At 35.0% G+C, this 21594-nt stretch overlaps 1 long non-coding RNA gene across 1 annotated transcript; it reads right to left on the bottom strand.

Moving 5' to 3' along the window:
- Positions 1-336: 336 nt before the first annotated feature.
- On the bottom strand, positions 337-2922 carry LOC123553713 (uncharacterized). Its single transcript, XR_006686814.2, has 3 exons — positions 2810-2922; positions 2537-2610; positions 337-2245 (listed from the first exon to the last, which is right to left on the bottom strand). It is a non-coding gene; the product is annotated as an uncharacterized LOC123553713 (long non-coding RNA).
- Positions 2923-21594: the final 18672 nt, after the last annotated feature.

Raw genomic sequence — 21594 nt, 5'->3', positions numbered from 1 at the left:
TTGGTGCTAATACAAATATTTCTCAATATGCAAGAAATATTTCTTATTACATATACAAAGTATGTAGGACTAGTGACTATGTTTATCACTGTAAATACCTAAACAGAGTTCAAAATCAAAACACTATAACACAGGAGAATATTACTAGAGCTATGTAAAAAAAATAATTTCTATGTTCAACCAAAATAGTATGTCTTTAGTAAACAGTAACAAATACCAAAACTTTTTCACACCTAAAGTATAAATTAGGCTAATCAATAAAACAATTGATCTTCTTTATAATCAACCCTCTTTTAAAATAACTAAACTTTAAATGAACAAAAATAATCAACAACCTAAATTTTCCTACTGTTTATTATTCACTACTACTTTAGTACTATATGCCTGAAATAGATTTATCAATGAAGTGTACAATCTAAATATAGATTTGGTTGCTAGAGTGGTTGCCAAGATTGTACAGGTACTCAGTCACGTAGTCTTATGACGTCATGTCTCTCTCTAGTGAGCCAATCAAATTCAAGCCAGAACCAATCAAATCAGGAATCCCAGGGAATACCAATGTTTACTTGCTCAAAATAGACCCAGCAAGGTCAAGCAGCTGCGATTAGATTCTACACAAAATAATCCAACTAAAACTACACTATACTGATCAAACAACCAACTATTTTGTCTTTAGTCAAATCAATTAAGTGTTTTAAACCACAGAGTAAACTATAATGTTTTAAATATACTAAATAAATTTGATTTTAGGATGCTGACAGCAGGTCAGGAATTTCAACACTGAGGTCAAAAACTGTAACAACAGTTTGTTTACATTATTTTTTTGATATACACTAAAGTGAGATGGTTCTGAAAAGATGACAATTATAGATATTAGTTAGTTAAGAATTTTGTGACAAGATAGGAAATATAGGCTATGAAGAGAAAATTATGTGAAAGATTGATCCCTTTACCAATTAATTATTTAACTGTGATATCATGCATAGTGAATTTCTCTCAGACTTTCTACATTATTCACCTCCAGACAAAGTATCAAATAATTACATCTGAAACTTATAAAATTTGCTACTTTCAAAAACTGCAGTCTTAAACAGGCTATGTAGCTATGCTTTGCTTATTTTTTCAAAACTTCTGAAAAAATAGGTGACAAGTTCAATCTAAGCCTGGAACAACTGCAATTTCTGAATGTTCAATCACCTTTAAGTTACTTATAAATCTGTTGACCGGTAATGCCACTAGATCACAATTCTGTCTCTTAAATGTTTATATTCTGATAACTGTTATTATGATGCACTGTCTAAGTCTTTCTAGATACATCATCACAAATGTTCTGTTGTCTGAATTTAGTATTTCTGATAGTTCAGTTCAATATAACACTGTTACTGTACCAAACACAAATCGTTTATTTGTATTGTCTTTGCTATGGCTGATCAAATCCTACCGTTGCCCTGTATGTGAATCCAGTTACTGCGGATAGCCGTGTTTGTTATCAAGGCTACCACTGATCGAATCCCGTCGATATCCCGATCCAAAATTGAGTCCTTCGTACTGCAGACAGCCAAGTTTAACGTTTTTGACTATCACTGATCGACTTCCGTTGATGCCGTGAACCCCAAAATGGATTCCTGCAAATTGCCAAATTTGTCTTTTTGACCATCACCAAAAGAATTCTACTGAATGATACTGTTTATAGTAAAGTCCATCCGGTTATCACTGATGGCTTGCATATAACAATGGATTATTTTTCACTGTACAGTGTCAAGTCTGATGTAAAATTGCTGCTTAAAACTGATGATAAAAGAGTCATGACAGTTCGAATATGAATTCTGTCTGTATCTCACTAATCACTTATTAAAGTTCATAAATGACGAACGTTACTATGTTCCGTACTGTTATACGAACACTTGTGTTAACTTTAAAAATCCAATGTCACTTGTTCTCAGTCCTATTCCTAAGACAAGAAGTTTGTGTTCTTGTGCTAAACGTCTGCTTACTGTTCATGCACTTGTAATCCGTATAAAATCCAGTGTTTCTATTTTTAGCTATGTCACCATGTCCAATTTATTTCTCAAGTCCCCCGTTGGGCGCCAAATGTAACCCTTTGGCTATTTATGTATTAAAAGTTAGTATATAAACATCCAAGGCTGGGTTCGGTTTTTCTTCTTTATTTATATTAAGACACGTGACATCAGTTACTGAGTTAATACAAAGCCAGAGATGATGATGATAACATGAAGACGACACCCTGAAATGATACAAAGAACAACATACTAAATATCTTAGTCGCATATATCACTTCTCTGAGATATCAATATCTAAAGGATATCTATACGCAATAAAGGATATACAAATCTCTCAAAGATATCTAAACAAAGTAGCCTCTCTCTATACAAACAATAGGTGCATGTCCTATAACTGAAGGTAATGCCGTCGTAAATTAATGTGTCTTGTGGCTTTGAATAAAACATTACAATGGTTCATACCGGTATATACATGTATACATAATGGTAAATCAACAATCAAACAGTACGCTTACCAATTTATGGAATCAGGTGTACAAACTGCCCTGTTCTCTGCTTCACTCCACCCTGTCTCACTGTGTGATCTGTGCTGTAAAGTTAGGAAATGCATGGATATTATTAACGGTGAAATAAACAGAATCATGTGTCATTAGAAAGAGACTGTCATCTCAAAACCATCTCGACTTAAAATATTTATAACTTATAGAAAGGGAACTGAACTGCAAAACATTAGTCTGTAGTTTATAACTTAGTATACATCTGATAAAGCCTTTACAACCAGCACTAACCGTGAAATCCTCCTATAAAAATACCGGCAAACTGCCTTTCAAGATGTCTAACTAAAAACAACCTCCAAAACAGAAGAGCTCTGGTCATGTGACCAGTTTTGGCGGCAACTAAAACAGAGGTCAAAAGGAAACATCTCTTACAACTAGGTCAAAGGGAAACAACTCCTTTAACTCTTAACTCCACATAAAACCTACCCTAGTTACAGATGGATGGTACCTCCAATTTATACAGAAACAAGAAAAGGGTATATTGTAATACAGTTATTTAAGGGAAATCAGATTCTATCATATTTTATGAATAAATGTCCTTTGTGTTATCATGGCAACGGAAATTATAAAGGACCAATGCATCATGAAAATATAGAGATATGTAGATAAAAGGCCGTGATATGAAACAAAAGATATACGGTTGCGTTATTTTTCAGTAAAATCATTTTAAACTGTTCCGTAAACGTATAATGTTTAGTAAGTGATACGCAAAAAATGCTTTACTGACTTGAAAAATACACGCCATGCACGTCGGCGTCATACTGCTTTCATGTTCTTAACGTCATGTCTCAAAATGCTTTCAGTGACTTATTTTAACAAATCCTTACCAGGTACAGGAATGTTAAAATACACCTAAAAAGTGATTTTCCAGTATTTTAAACTACTAATTATGCAATATATATATTATGTCACTAACACAGGTTTTCTCATGGAACGGCCCGTTTACATTTGAACTTGATTGCATTTACGGTTCTCCGTAAACTTTTACCCAAGACCGCAAATAAATATTAAGTCAAATACAAAGCATTCTAACATTAATTATTTGTCCCATCAATCACGTGTACAAGCTTGATGTTCATTTTTGAAATCAAACGTCATACACCGCATAATGCTTATTTTATCATTAGGAAGTAATTCTGAGTATATGGGATAAGGCCGAGTATTATGTAAGAGGTTAATATTTGGCTTAATTGTGCTGTCATGCCATAGTGGCACTTTTAGTGTCATAATTGTCCGAGGGCCATTATGAAACGATGTGCCATTATGGCCAGAAGGCTTAAGCAGCCGTTTATTGGCCTTGTTATTATATACCTCATATTTATCTTAGTATTTTCATTCTACATATTTTCCACAAACAAATAAGCATCATTTTTCCATCAGCAATATTATTTGATAATCGATCTGAAAATGATTCAACATCCTTTCACCCGCCATAATGACGTTATTATATGACGTCAACGGCAGAACGTGTTGACCTTCCGGTTACCCAGGGCCATTATAAATATGGCGCGTGAGGTACACTGCGCCATTACGGATCAAACGAATTTTCTGTTACTATTTATAGTAAGGTATATACTAATATGATATAATTATAGAGTATCATTTAATTAAGTATCATTCAATATTATAAAAATATAACTACCATAAAATGAAGTATGAAATGAAAACGACCACTACGTGCACTTTGTTTACTATGTAAAACATTATTATTTTTATTATTATTATTATACCAGATTTATATAGAGCCATTTGCATGATAAACACGTTCAAAGGCGCTTTACATATATCAAACGCAGTCACACAGGGCGCGAAATTCATCCTCTACTAGTACAGACACAGAGCGATCTGACCAGAGGGACAGAGTGAGATAAAGCCCTCAGAACAGATAGAGATAAATCCTTTATAGATACAGGCCTGTCCGGCTAACTTAGACTAGCTCTTTGCGAATAGACAGTCTGTTTCTTTAACGTGCCCGGTGTATAGCACCGATACACGCGAAGCCGTTTTTCCTGGGAAGAACCAGTACAGGCCTCTAGTTAGATGGGAGACACTCAAGAGCATCTCAGAAATTTCCAGTGCCTAGACCGGGATTCGAACCCGGACCTCTGGATTGACAGTTAAGCGTGTTACCACTAGTCCACCGGCCCTCATTGTGGATAAATCATCAAGAAATTATGATTTTGAAATATCCGCCTGACCAAGTCATGCGTTATCTGATATAGGTCCTTCTAAATACACGTGGTGCCTCCGTCACCGAGTGGTTAAGGTTGCTGACTTCAAATGACTTGCCCCTCACTGCTGTGTTTTCGAAACTTCGCATGTGGTATATAATTCTTTCATGTGAGGAAGCCATCCAGCTGACTTACGAAAGGTCTTTGTTTATACCCAGGTGCACGCTTGCGCCTGAAATAATGCCCGAAAGATCACCAGGGGTCTTCCTCAATAACTGTAAGCTGGAAAAGTCGCCGTAAAACATAGATTGTATCGGTGTGACTCTAAACCCAGCATAAACTAATACGCCATTCAATTCGGTTCGATTAGTATCATCTCCGTAGTAATCAACGTTTACAACAGCTGCAGCAAAATGGTTCTTTCACAAGCGTTGACGACTTGACGTCCATGTTAACAAAACTATTTAAACAAACTAAAGTCAGTAGTTGAATAACAAAATAAATTTTTCGTTTACTAATAACCTGTATACTTACCTTCAGGTATTGCTACCGAAAACAACTTATTCATTCTAATAATTTTACACAATACCAGAAATGTAAATATTTTTCATCCATATGTATGTTTTCTTTACCCATGCCTCAAAAATATTTTTACAATATCTGGTGAAATACAAAGCCAAATAGATTGTACAGCTTTATATTAAAACAAATGTAACACCTAGCTATCATATTTAAAATAACGGATTTCGCAAATAATTACTGTTATAAGTTTTATCAAATACACACTCAAATGCACATCATCATAATCATCATCATCATCACCATCATCATCATCAACAACAAATCATCACCATCATCATTAATATTGCTCGTACTATATGTATATCGTAAGCAAACATAGTTGATAAACTAGCGAGCTTGATTTAACATCCTAAAACATACCAGACAAAATAATACCCGTCTTAGGCTTTGAATTTTTGATCACGAAAACCTATTAAAAAGTGCAAGGAAAAAGTAGTTCAAATTTGTATGAAGTCAGAGGTGTACATGTCGGTGTATAAAGGTTGGCATTCATATTTTTGTCTTTAAGACTATATCATATGTGAGTGTTTCAAACTTATTTCTATATTTGTTGGGTATATGATGTCGTACAATGATTATGAGATATCTCACAGAAACTGTCAAAAGCAGGCTCTGTATCTAGGTGATGAGAAAACAATTGCCCATACTATGAAAGTGGGAGTAATTGATAAATATCAATATTCATCATCTCAGACTGTCAGAATAATTTTTATATCTGATATATTGATAACGCAATACATAAGCACTGTCTGTGCTTGACTCCCTTTGCATGCTATCATTGCTGTTAATAATAGGATTTGGGTCATTTGTGGCTGATTAAGGTTCAATATGTCGACAGCTGGATCCCAGCATCACACATTAAGTCATACACAATAGTTAAAGGGAACCAGATATTTGTAAGAGCAAGTACTCGTTGTAAAATACTATCTATAAATTTGGACCAACCAGAAACAAGTTCTATAAATAGCATCAATCAAAGCTCACGTTTGTTAAGGTATAAATAGATAGATGGATGACAAAAAGATCATTCTGTACCCAGCGATTGAAGATATTTATTTGCTGGGTTTAACGACGCACCGACACAATTATAGGTCATATAGCGACTTTCCAGCTTTGATGGTGGAGGAAGACCCCCGGTGCACCTCCGTGCGATTGAAGAAGACACATCGAGGATTCAACTAATAATTTATCCCAGTACCTTGATAAGGAAGTTATTGCAACTACCCTGTCAGGGCGGATATATTATTAAAAAGAAGACGTTTGAAGTTCATAGACTAAAGAAGAGTTGCAGAATTTCAACGAGGTTTCGAGCTATAGGGCCAGCGCATAGGAGTTTTACCTTAAAGGCCGGGGAAGAACTATAAAAAGGGTTCAAGTAGAGAAATGGCCACTCTTTTTGTGTACAGTGAGCAAGCAACATCAGAGGTTTATATCAAAATTTCAAAGAAATTAGAGCACAGATCTTTTTGAAATTTTGCACAAGTCTTCTTCAGCACCATTGTTATAAGTTTTGAAAAAAATATGTTGATTGATTATCTAGAAGTGTACTTTCCAGAAAATAAAAATGTGTTGTCTGCTACAGTATTTGAATTTACCTCTCAGATGATTGGCAGCTTCTCCATTGGCTGAGAGCTAATCATGAAACAGCAGTTGTATGAAACACTCTCTCTACGTATCATTTGACATAAGGCGGGAAGTTTTCACATGTTTATGAACATGTATTACTGAATAACATAGAAAACTATATTGTCCCAAAAATTATGGCTTTCAGGAATGGAAATTAAACAGCTATCTTCTCATTTATTGATAACAATACACAGCAATGCACTAAGTCTTGTCATTTTTTTTGTAGAAAAATTTAAACATTTAAACATATTTTTTTTAATGGAACCAATTAGTAAATTTAGCCTATTCCACCATCACTTGCATAGCATTTCGTTTACCTTCCATTTGTCAATTGAATGGCATTTATCAAAATTAAGATTAAGGGACATTCTTTTCTGTTGTATATCAAGTTATTTCTGTAGATAGGGAGTTAATACATTTACTAGAGTATTAAAGAACACAATGCAACGTTTTTGCAGTTACTAGGTGATGTAGATGGGACTTAAATTGTTACAGCAAGGAAAGAAAAGAATATGAGGCAATAACTACATTATAATATATACATGTAGAAAACATTTTTTGGAAAAAATCACATAAATCCAGTATTTCATTCTGGTACAAGAAAAAACAAAACTAAAAAAACATGAATTAGATGCTTTTAGATATCAAACAGAGGAATTCTGTGTTTACATGATCAGATTACAGTCGTCTGCTCAGACTCTCTCATAGGTAGTAAAGCTCCTCCCGTAATGCATATATGCTTAATTGCCTGCCGGCCGGTAATTCACTTAATCAAACCCCGGCCTTTAAGGGTAGTTGAATGCTATAGACGATAGCAAATATAGGCTGAGCATCGGAAAGCTGAGACAGAGACCCAGGGTTTGGTAATCTACTGAGATAGTAGGAGAGTGCCAGTTTATAGACGGTTCAGCGTTATTGGTACGAAATGCATCGGGGTTATACCTATATGGTAGTTGAATGCTACATGTGATAGCATATAGGTACGGAATCCTGTTGAGGCCATTTATAATGGCGCCGTCGCGTTTGTGGGGTCAACACACGACAACGCGAAGTGACATAGCGACATTACGAAGTGACACCCGACAATCGCAAACGACGGCGACAATCCCAAACGACAATGTCGCCATATCCACTTTGAAAATTATCGGATAGTGAATGCAACCATAATAAACCCAAGACGACAGTTCTATACAATAAGGAAGTGGTTATGCGACAAAATAGTTCATCTGTTTGATGATGAATGTTTGAATGGTTTTTGGTGAAAAATATGCATTAATGGCATGATTTATGAGAGGAGACGTGAGATAGCAAGTATATATCAATTTTGATAAACTACAAATGTCATAATACGCATAACATGTCTTTCTGATAGGGCGAGTATTGCCTTTTCGTGGTCATTTAGAGATCATGAATTCTTCATACGCGTGTGATTTGGTCCTATATGGTTAAAAAGAGCCTGTCGCTCCAATGTTCATTGTGGCTAGTAGTTTTTCTCTTGAATAGTTCTTTCAATGCAGATATATTTTAGTTTATTTTAAAATGCAAAATTGAAATATTGTACAGTGTTTACATAGAGCATATAGTAAAAAGATCTGTGGTCTTAAGCAAGTCTGGAAATGTCATCCGGATAGTTCGGTTTTTATCCAAAATGCAAGGTGCGCGTTACGACATTGCTACTCTTGCACCTTTATGGCTTCACGACGAAAAAAACTGAATAGGCCAAGAAATCGTCCCGTGCTCGATTATCCGATTTGAACCTGATGTAAATAACAAAAAACAGTTCGTAAACTTGTCATGGACATTAAAACATACGAACATGTATTTTCGTAAATAATCATAGCAACGTACACGAAAGCTGTCGATATGTCTGAGAAGTAAACCAATTAATTGAAAATAAGTCGGGACATACGCCAAATACTAGTATTCTCTAAAGCTTTTAACTATTCTAAAATATTACTTCATTTTTATCATTTAGATTATAAAATTTTGCTATAGGGAACATACTTGACAAGATGAGTATTATCAATACAGAATAAAAAAATGTTTCATAACATTAAAATTAACCATTATTTACAAAATAAAAAATACTCGGAATGTTAAACAACGGCAAATAATGTGTTTTATTTGCATTTATTCCACCCTGATACTTTCATCTATTTATAGGAGATTAATGTGACGATATCGCAATAATTGGAGCGGGGCTTACCGGAAGTTATGCTGCGTGGCGTCTACGTCAGAGGAATCTAAAAATATCAATGTATGAGTACTCGAACCGCATTGGCGGACGTTGTTTCACAGTACAACTTCCGTGCACACCGGATGTGAATGTTGAAATGGGAGCAATGAGGTTTTTACCAGGTAAGTTCATTATAACATGGTTTAAAGAACAACTGAAGCTTGGCATATGTGTATTAATATTTTGATATGGTTTTTAAGTAGAGATAATATTAGATCTCGTATTACAAATGGAAGGACCATTGGAGGTTGAATGTGGATTCGCACCGTGGGAAAAATATTTTCTTACCATTTGGTACGAGTATAAAATATAATAAATCCCTTATTTTGGTATTGTTGGATCGTCTTGACACTCATAAAATTCGAAGCGTTTTATCCTGAAAATTTAGACAAATTTTATTGATGTTTTATCAATACATTTCTTAACTTGAACGGTACTTTTTAAATATTTTATGCACTCTTACCAAGAATTAGTATTAGCTAGATCAAAACATCACTTTTTTATTATTGTATAAGATGTTTTGGAACTATATCAATCAAACAAATATAATTTATACACTAATCCTTAAAGATGCAGTGAAAAGATAATTTCATTACTTTTTGTTCATATGTAAAGTATGTATGTCAAAACGGTATATAGACAAAAGTAAAGTGGTTGCTTTGTTGAAGGAAACATTTGTAAACAGACTATGACCTAGTGGCCTAGTTTTTGATCCAGGATGACCCATTTTCAAATTCAACCTAGATTTCATCAAGGTAATCATTCTGACAAAATTTCATGAAGATCAGTTGAAAAATTCAGCCTCTATCGCATACACAAGCTAAATATTGACAGACGACAGACAGACGCCGGACATCAAGCGATCACAATAACTCACCTGAGCATTGCTCAGGTGAGCTAACAAACACGAGAAGAAGATATCTTGTACAGTGCAGATCGAGAAGCTCATATAACCTAAAGGCATGAAGGAGATGGATCGGATGCCTAATATAGCGTTAAGACAAAAAGGATATCCCTTTCAAGAGCAGCTCATAAAAGACAATGACAAGAAACAAATAAAAATATACCTTATACAGCGGAGACTGGGCGCATCATAAAACGTAAAAAGAAAGGAAATACCTTGTTCAATTAGATCGAGCGACAAAATACGTTGTAAAGCAGTAAGACAAAAAACGAGATACTTAACAAGTGTATCTCATATAAGGCAAACACAAGAAAGGGAACATAGTACACTGTATTGTTGAAAACGTGCAGCTCATATATAACACGCAAAGACACAAGGGAGGTATCTTGTACTTTGAGATACACCGTACGGTTGAAATAGTACAGCTCATATATAACACGCAAAGACACAAGGGAGGTACCTTGTACTTTGAGATACACTGTACGGTTGAAATAGTAGAGCTCATATATAACACGCAAAGACACAAGGGAGGTACCTTGTACTTTGAGATACACTGTACGGTTGAAATAGTACAGCTCATATATAACACACAAAGACACGCGAAGGCACAAGGGAGGTACTTGTACTTTGAGATACACTTTACGGTTGAAATCGTGCAGCTCATATATCACGCGAAGGCACAAGGGTGGTACCTTGTACTTTGAGATACACTGTACGGCTGAAATCGTGCAGCTCCTATAACACGCGAAGGCACAAGGGAGGTACCTTGTACTTTGAGATACACTGTACGGTTGAAATTGTGCAGCTCCTATAACACGCGAAAACACAAGGGAGGTACCTTGTACTTTGAGATACACTGTACGGTTGAAAGCGTGCAGCTCAATTAACACGCGAAGACATAAGGGAGGTACCTTTTACTTTGAGATACACTGTACGGTTGAAAGAGTGCAGCTCATATAACACGCGAAGACACAAGGAGGTACCTTGTACTTTGAAATACACTGTACGGTTGAATTCATGATCGTGCAGCTCATATAACACGCGAAGACACAAGGGAGTTACTTTGTACTTTGAGATACACTGTACGGTTGAAATCGTGCAGCTCATATAACACGCAAAAACACAAGGGAGGTACCTTGTACTTTGAGATACACTGTACTGTGGGAATCGTGCAGCTCATACATAACACAAAGACAAGAAGAAAATCAAATGTATCTTGTACTGTGAAGATCGATCAGTTCATATAACACAAAGACCTGAAGGAGATACCTTATACAGTTGAGTTTAAGAGCATCATATACAGTGGCGCTCGCGATAAATGTCCGTGCTTTCGGAAAAAGAGACATATCCGTCAGGTAAGTGTTCATGAAACGATAACCGTGAAACGTTTAAATGAAATACGCATGCGTACCGTTAAACGAGAACCGTGAAACGAGAGTTTACTGCGCCTGCGCAGCGAGAAAAGAAACGCTAACCGTGAAAAATCTGAATCGTTTCATTCAATAGAGACATTATCATCTATTACCATAACGGATTTGTGTTAAGGTCGAATTTTTGTGACAAGTCAATAAAATCAGATTTAAGTGATATCGTGAATTAAGGAAATCTCAGCGAAGCTATGAATTCCCTCAATTTCAATTAAAATGTGAACGATAGCTATTAAGTAAGCAAATTAACCACAGAAGCTTATAGAATAAACTTTTAACAATATAATCAAACGTTTTTTTATAAATTACTGAACATGTAATCCTTCAAATTCTTTGGTTTCATCGTTTACATACATTGGTTTTATTCATTAGTTAATAAAAGACGTTCTAATTTATTGTTGTCTGCATATGTCAGTGATATATAGTTGATTTGTATATGATTATGAACCACGGAATATACTTTTTAGGGTAAAGCATGTTCGCTATATTTAATTTAAGATAATTACATGTATATGATTTTAGGTGACTTTTAGGCATATATAGCCGGGTGCTGTATTATTTTGTATATATGTATTTTAATACTTATGCACATGTCACGTTAATAAAACATTTACTTACTTACGTATTATCAGCGGCATAATTCCACAAATCAATTTATCAACGCAAAAGAAAATAAGATTTAAATTTGCGATTTGCTTTTGCTAACAATTAAGGAGAAGTAGATTTTATTTAAATGATTTGCTTACACATACTTAAGAGATATTTTTCTTTGCCGTAAGCGTAAAATGTCACAGAGGCGCGTGAATTGAATTTACGGTGTTCAACTGATTCGAAAATAAATAATAGTATAATTTTCAAGCTTTCTCAATGAAATAAACTGGTCAATAATCTGCATTGGAAGACAGTTGTGCCTCACATGTTGATTCCAATAGTAGTTAACTATCTGTCAGGGGCATGAAAAGGATTAAAGTCATAAAATTGTTAACGGATCCAAATGAGGCAATAAATCACTTTTTTTAAAAAAAAGCTTGCGAATGCGAGAATGAATTTAATTTCGCACATGCCGAAAGTTTTTAAAATAATGCATATAATTATTTTGTAACATTGATTATGATATTTTTTTTATACAATCTGACTTCACGGGATTGAAGTTACACTTCAACTGAATTTGCGTCCGTTCGTTTCATTTACCATATACTTTCCTTACATGTAAAATCGCATTTTTCGATAGAAGAATTTAAACATATCATACTCCTGAAAACCCCGTCGCCGCCGCTGGACCCTCTCCCCCATCTCACCTACAGCACACATATCTCCATACCTTTATCCCCTCTTTGACGTTAGCTTCCTCACCTTCATTCCCCCACCCCGCCATTTATTACCGTTTCTTTTTTCAATTTTGTTCAAATATTTTTATATTCAGCCTGTTTAAAAATTGGAAATCGCTTCTCCGTGAAATTACTATTTCACAACTTCCTTTATATTTTCTAAATTTCTTACAGCTAACTGCAAAAGACAAAATAAAATTAAAGAAATAAGTAATTAAAAAAGAAAACTGAAATAGAAAGCAGTGAAAACAGCAAAAAGTAAATATCCATATAAAAGAACATAGCCTTCTTTCGCATTTTATAAAATTGTTTGATTCCGAACAGGCGTCATTACAATATATTACACTGATTGACATGTCACCAATATCCGGTCCCAAAAAGTTCAAAGTGCAATACCGCCTTTGCGGTGTTTGTGATCTACTTATAATCAGAACTGAGGGTCCTCTAATTACTTCTCCGATCTCCTTGGTGCGTGCACGTCGTGGAGAGGGCACATATGGCGCTAACTGGGTCAGCGCCCTAACTAGGTCAACGCTTGATCTATTTAGCGTCACATGACGAAAACCAAGGAGTGTGGCCTTAAAAAGGGGACATTTATCGACTGGGCTTCATCTAGTCTGCTTGCCATCGTGTTGGACCTCTCTTCTACAACCGGGGTGCCAGGTCTGGTTGATCCCGGCCAACTCGATGCCGGATTACCATCTCTGAGGGATCGCCTTCCCGATACCTCAGCTGGATCATCGACTAGGCTGATGTTGGCTCGGAACCCCCGACTCGATGCCGGATTACCATCTCTGGGGATGTTTATATTGTTTTACTCCAGCTGGTTCATCGACAAGGTGGGACATCGAAGCCAGGCTTCCGGATGCGGCACTTCGGACAAGACAGTTGGTGGAGGCGACGTACAACGCGGTGGCGGGGGGCTGGATGAAGGACAGGCGATCAGACCGTTAAAAATGATGCAATAACAACGATGTCAACAACACTTAAGAGGATACATACATACATAACAGATGTCACAGAAACATGACGACACACACAATAGACGATATAACTACGATGATACATAACTACGATGTAATAATTGATGTATACTAATGGGAGTGAAGTAAAGACGATGTATGAAGAGGAGGAGGAGCATAATTGTAGCAACAGTCGCCCATATGGTCTTAACCGGTGGCGACGTTAAATAACCTCAACACACACACTCCTCTAATTAGACCAGATTTGATGTTATCTTCCATACCGGTATCGGTGTTTTAAGAAAGAAATCATTTATGCTATATGACTTTTGTATTTTTAAATGCGATTTCAGTTGGTAACATTTTTCCGTAAATGTGAAAATGATAACATCTTTATTTTATGCTCTTCTGTGAAGTACAGGAATTTATCAGTGAAATAAAATTGATATTTTCACTGTTTCATTTTTATTTTTCACTGGTACGGAACTACATCTGAATGCGAAATAATATGAATTATAAATGAATGGAATTTCCTTGCAAAATATTCTTCAGTAACGGTAAAGATATATAAAAGTAATAAAAGAATCATAGATATTTACATTTTATCATAATGAAATGTAAAAGAAATCAGGAAACGTAAAAGAAATATTTATAGGGTTTTTTTCTACAAATACATCCTGACGTCACGACATTACGATGCGATGCATGTAACGATGTGCAGACAAACTGAATATAATTTTGTTATAAACATTAAAAATGCATAAAATAAATAGAAAATTTGTTTGTTTCAGTGTAAGATCGAAATATATTTCACTCGTGAACACCATAATTTACATTTTCACTCGTGGCGGCGCCACTCGTGAAAATATTGCATTATAGTGTTCACTCGGTGAAATATATTTCGATCTTACACTAAAACAAACAAATATCCTCTATATGTTGATGTTTTTTTCTTTCTTTTTGTAAGCGTTCGACTTTGAATCTTTATATATGTTCAAATTATTTTTGCAAATAATTTCAATTAACGGTATTATTTAAAAAAGGATATATTGCGGGAGAGAGTGGGGACATCTCTACCTCAAGCCATACCTATTAAAATAATTCCATGTAGAAATGTTGTTCAAAGAATCGGAATTTATTAATATCGGGAGGACAGTTAAAAAGACACCCTCATATATAATATGAATGATGAAGCGGACAAAATCCCTCCCTTAAATCTAACTGTATTAGACATCTATCTAACTGTATTAATCACTATTTAGCAATTTATATCATATAATGTTTTTCAATTTCAATATTAAAAACGTATTTTTAAGGCGACATGGTATAGAATATAGCAGTAAGAGTTGGATAAATGTTCAGGTCGTACGTCACATTATCAGCATAATTAGGTATGTCAGAGAATGCAGATGCGTACAGAAAGCGTATCACATGGGACACTAGACCGTGTGGCCGAAACTTTATCACTTTATTGACAATCAACAATCTTGGCATCTTGACATCGCCTTAACATTGCGTAAATCAGCAATTAATCTAAACTCTTAAACATTTTCATCAAATATCTATATATATATGAGCCACATCATAAGGAAATCAACATAGTGGCTTTGTGGCCAGCATCGAATCCAGACAAACCTGCGTAGACCGCGCAGTCTGGTCAGGACCATGTTGTTCGCGAACGGTTTCTCTAATTGCAATAGGCTTTGAAAGCGAACAGCATGGACAGTGGTTGCGCAGACTGGTCTTGATCCATGCTGGTCGCAAAGCCACTATGTTGATTTTCTCATGGCGCGGCTCACATAGTGGGACACCACTTTTTTTCTTTAGTGTACTATGCTTCAAACTTGTTATATTAAAAATTCTAACCAGCAAATAACCTACATACATGTAGAGCAAAATCTATCGCGGGTTATTCTGCAATAACCGACGCTCGTGCAATGACGTTATCCTATCCAGGTGCGTACCACGGTCGTAAAAAGTAGTTGCCATTTTGTTTTTCTAACACTGTTGTTACAAGTATGTCGTGTTAGAATCGAAATAATAAAGTGTGATTTATCGTGGAATAGCCCTAGTTTTTCGTTCTTATGCGAAACAATATATCACTCAGGCCTATGGCCTTCGTGATATATTATTACGCGTAAGAACTCAAATCACGGGTTGTTCTGCGATAAACCACGATTAGGAACTTATTATTTCTCAATTATTAATTAACTAAAAACAGACTTTCACAAAAATATACTGCATAGAAAGAGTATACACAATCTTCATTTTCACGGTGATTGTCAGGGGCGGATCCTGTTTCCAGGGACATGGCCCGTGGTAGTAGTATATAGATGGAATGCGGGTTTGTTATCCTCTAATAAGTGCCTGTCAATCAGTAAAGTAAAGTATAGTGTGTCGTTTTTTGTTGCTAAATATGGAGTTTCGTTATGCACCCGAGGCCACGGTAATGAAGTTATATTGAATCTACATTGAAACTGTTCATCTAGTAAGCATTACAAATGTCGAATTTAGATAACAAAAATGTAGTTTTCGAAGCAACTTTCTATTCCGATAAATTCACTTAAGAAATAAAGATGTGGGTTATTTGGAAAATGACTGGTCTTATTTTGTCAACATGAACGTCTGAGAGAATAGAGGAGGAATAAAATAAACAAGAGAAACATAAAAATCCATCTTGCTCTGGCACATTATTCGTTGAAAATTTACAGGAATACGGTTGTATCTTCATTTTGTAAAAATAGAATATTATATCAAATTTACCTGTTGTTCTTCATTTTCCATGATACGGATACTTATGTCATATGTTGTATAGTCATATCTAAATGCATTTACCTTACAGAATATGCAGTCACACTGTTCCATGCAAACAAGCACACATAATCCTTTGTGTATTTTATTGAAAAAACATGTATAGTAAAAAACTAAAACACTTTACATCCATAGTATCAAAGCAAAATTCTTTGAAGAAAGCACCTAAAGTAAAAAGAGGTGGTCAGCTGTTTAGAAGTCAAAGGTATAATAAAAGTGTGCGGAAAAAATTGCCGCGTGCAAATTTTATGTACTTGCAAATATCCTAATTATTGGTTATAATCGATAGGTGTGATAATCCAATCAAACTCAATCAAAACTAATCGAAGCATGTGTTTCTTAAATTGATCTTATCTGTTACCTGTCTTACGACGCATAGTTAAGACTATTTTGCTAAAATTGCATTTATTTTCTTTATGTGTTTTATATGACTCGTAACAAAACAATGAAATAAAGTGCTGCAATAATGAATATATATTAGGTCATTTCCAATTACGATAAGCGTTTTTTATGCGTTGACTAATATTTTTTATTTCCAATTAATAAATGAAATACGAAGAAATACTTAAATAATAACCTGTGATAAATATATAAGAAATCCTTTCTGATTTTCAATCCTTTTCGATATGAGTGTTTAATACGCTAGTGTATATATATGTAACTAATTGAAAAATGAAGAAAGAAACTTCTGTAATTTGTTTTCTGTTTCAACTATTTAGTGAAATATGAGGTAATAATCAAATAAATTACAAAACAAACATGGCAGACTGTTTAAGACCATTTCATGCACCGAATCATACATTATCATTTATTCATAAAAAGATCGACATTTCTTTCTTTCATAATTCGTTTTCTTTTTATATTAATATTAAGACCTTTCCCATATCTCGTTATACCGGAGGTAGAATAAATTACATTTTCATCATTTCTAAGAATGAATTGCGGCTTATTGTTTTTGGTGATCGATCCACTTATTGGGAACGCCTACCGTACTTTTGATTGGCTGAACGATTCTCGATTAACTTTTCACGTTTAGATACCATTTGACTTATTGGGAACGCCCACCAAGCTTTTGATTGGCTGATCGAATCTCGATTAACGCTTACCGTTTAGATATCATTTGATTGGACTATCACTGAGATAACCGGGAACCGAGAAACGTTTGAGAAACGTTTCAACAGCGTTTACAAACGAGATTGCACGGAAGTTTATCGCGAGCGCCACTGTAACGCAAAGACAAGAAAAAATACCTTTTATAGTTGAGATTGAGCACATTTTATAACGCAAAGACAAGAATGAAATACCTTATTCAATTGAAACTGAGCAGGTAATATAACGCTAAGACAAGAAAGAGATACGAAGGAGTTCGAGTGCCTCATTCTTATATAAGGCAAAGACAAGATGGAAAAGCTTATACAGAGGACACCAAGCGGCTCATCAAAGGCAAAGACAAGAAAAAATACCTTATACAGTAGAGGTTGAGCGGTTCATATAACGCAAACACAAGAAACAAATACTTTATACAAATAAGATCCAGCCTCTCATATAACACAAAGGCAAAAAGGTAAGTCTTACAACGTGGAGATCGAGCGGCTCATATAACGCAATGGAATAGCACACTCACGGTCTAGCGGTTCACATAACGCAAAGACAAAAGAAGAATTTATTACTCTTTGAATGTTTTTTCAGTGCATCCATTAACGAACAAGACCATTCACGACTTAGGACTAGAAGTGGTAGATTTTGAACTAGGGATAGGACCGAGTAACGATTCGTTGTACTATCTTAGAGGAAAGCACATGAAATACAACGAGCTCCCGACACAAGCACCTTACAATCTTCCGCTTGAAAACCGCGTTGATCTAATGAACTTGACAGGTTGTGTAAAAGTCATACTCTCGGAAAAATGGCCACATTTTATTTTTATTAAATCTTAAATATGGTGGCATATTTCTGCCACGAGATAGCTAGGTAGCTACCGCGATAATAATGTAAACTTTCCAGGAGATGTGTGGGGGTTTTTTTCTGAAAAAAAATCCGCAATAAATAATATTTTGTGAAAATATTTCAGCGCACAATTTTGCGTTAATGCTCGAAACTGGCACGGGATGCTTGGTAGCAATCAACATAATATTCTAAACTTTCCAGGAAAGTTGTGCAATTTTCTGAAAATATTATCGCAATAATTTATTTTTTTCCAGATATTTTTTATTGTTTTCTGAAAACTTTTAAGTGCAAAGTTCCGTTACTGAATCGCCACAGCTGCTAGATGGCTATAAATAGAACACGATGATATCAATCAGTTATTGGCGCCAGACTTTTAAGTTCGTAGTCTACAGTATCTACTGAATGATGCTGGTAAGTACAGTGTTAAATTACAGGGGTTTAAGAGTGTTCCATCCATTCAGTAGGGTGCTATTTATAGATATCAAAATGGCAGCTCTGGGCACTAAATGCAAAAAAAAATATCGAGATAATATGGCCAAAAATATTTCAAGGAAACTTTTTAGAAAAGTTCGAAATATTAAGATTTCTTTTTCTAGCTAATAAATGGCAATTGTGGGCCCTTACGCAAAAAATAATGTAAATTATCGCAATAATATTTGCAGAAAACGTTCGACTATTGAGATAATCTTTTCAGAAATCTTCGCTTTTTCACGATAATTAATTATAGCTACCTAGCTATCTCGTGGAAGAAATGTGCCATCATACTTAAGGTATTATTTATTTTGATATTCCAATATAGTTTCTGATTTACTTTTAGATATATAAGATATTTTTAGATGTTTTTGTAACTATTTTGTTTCTCATATCGTTACAGAATTGTGTTTGAGAATTTCACTGATTCATCACAAAGTGGAGACGTCGTTAAATCGCTTGATGGAGTTGATTTATATAGGCAAAGGTATGCGTGAAAATTTGCATATTTAAATGTGATTTAATACCCAGGTACCCCGTGTTGTTCAAACACGAATTTTGCACGTAACCATATGTTACGGCTCGCTCAAATGACCAACTATGCCTCGCCGTTTCATGTGAGACATTTTATATTTGCCTTCTGACTCAGTGTTGTTATATTTTCTGGTCTTTTGGTTCATAGAATACATTCAATTTTACTACGTAATAGAAATCCGCTTAAGCCGGTGTTAGGGGCACGAGGGTGTTGCAAATTTTATTTATTCTTGTGAACAGACTCGATGAAAACGACTCCGCTATTATTTTATTTGTTGCGTTCTACATGTGTGTATCTTTTTATAGATTTTATGCAGTCTGTCTGTCCGGTCCGGTTGGAAATCAGCTTGTCCATGCTTCATCTTAAAATACCTCTCACCGGATTAGGAGCCCTAGTTGTGCATATGTCGGTACGTCCCGCTCGGATTATTGAGTTATGATCCTTATAATATAGCTTTTGAATAAACCTTTTCCGGGCTACTTTCATATTCTATACTATAGAGATCCTCGTCTGCGCATCTGTCCAGATTTCAGTAACACTTCAAAGGAGTAATTGACGTGAAGCATGGTTGTGCATTTCGTTTGCACGTCCCGCCTGGGATCTGAAACTTCATAAGAGATCAGCAGCAAGTTAAGTTACATATATACGGTTGAATAATTTTTTTCAATGAGTTATAAGTTGAACTTATAACAAATTGATTTTTATATATATATAGTATATCTTGTCCAAACTTAAGTTCGTCAACCGCTTGCTGAATGAGCTCAAACATTGGTTAGCTTTCATGAATTACATATTGCTATATAACCTACTCTGAAGAATATACTTGACTCAAAGGTCTCTTATCAAACAAAGGACACAGGTTAAATCTTTGACCAATAGACCTATCCACAGGGCAGGGGAATGTTGTTAGATAATCAGTCTAACACGATATAAAAACACGTTTATTCAAAGTTACTCTTGTAAGCCGCTTTATATCTTGGTTTTCTGGAATTCATGTTCCTTTTAGCAGGACAGCATGACAACATACCAACATGTTGACCTGTCGACCGGTCATCTTCTCGATCTGCCGATCTGTCAATCTGTCAAATGACACATTGGCTTTTAATTTGTATAAATTTTAATTGGCAAGAAGATAATCGAATATAACAGTAATATTGTTTCACATTAAAAAAAAAACGTATTGCAACTTACATGTACGACACAAGAGAATTTAATAAAAATCTTTTCCAACGAATTAATTGATATGAAGACATAAATTAAAGATAAAAAAATGACGTTTGTAACACAATTAATCAATTTGGATGGTGTATCAACAAGTAAAACAGACAATATATAAAGTGTTTTTCAAGAAATTATGTATACTCTTTCTAAAACCATATTGGTAAATGAATGAAGTTTACAGAAATGGTAACGTAACACATGTAAAGTATGAACTAATTCCTAAGTCAGAGATGTGTTTTCTCTACACTTTCTTACAAAATACATAATTATCTATCTATTTGTTACAATTTTTGTTTCTAATGAGTATGAAAATTTAATAGTACCTTATTTTAAATATACTTATTCCGTGAATGGTAGATTTCTTTTGTAAAATCTTTCTTTTATGAAAGGTTTTCCGACAATAATGGTCTTGGAAATTGCCCTTTTAGCAGGACCTGTTGTTCCCTCAAACTCTGTTATTAATTATCGGGTTTGTTAGTGACCATTCACGGAAATATGTGGGGTCAGTATGATAAATATGGGGACTCAGCTAACGTCTTGCCCCCATTTATCATACTGACTCCACATTTTCCGTGGAGGGACACTAACAAACCCTATTATTGATTGTTTTATCGACCACGTAATTTAAGCCTCAAATCTACTGACCCTCCACAGAAATAATAGGGATCACCACGTGACCACATTTTAACCAATGTAAATTGTAGAATCATGGTGAGGTTAAACAAAAGCTCTTAATAAATAGTGTTAATCCATCATGATATCAGTCAGTAATAAAAGTTATTAACTTCCATATTT

The sequence above is a fragment of the Mercenaria mercenaria genome, unplaced genomic scaffold (assembly GCF_021730395.1).
Source record: "Mercenaria mercenaria strain notata unplaced genomic scaffold, MADL_Memer_1 contig_4537, whole genome shotgun sequence".
In the NCBI taxonomy this organism is placed as follows: Eukaryota; Metazoa; Mollusca; class Bivalvia; order Venerida; family Veneridae; genus Mercenaria; species Mercenaria mercenaria.
The sequence above is the reverse complement of the archived record's forward strand: the minus strand, read 5'-3'. Positions and strand labels throughout refer to the sequence as shown.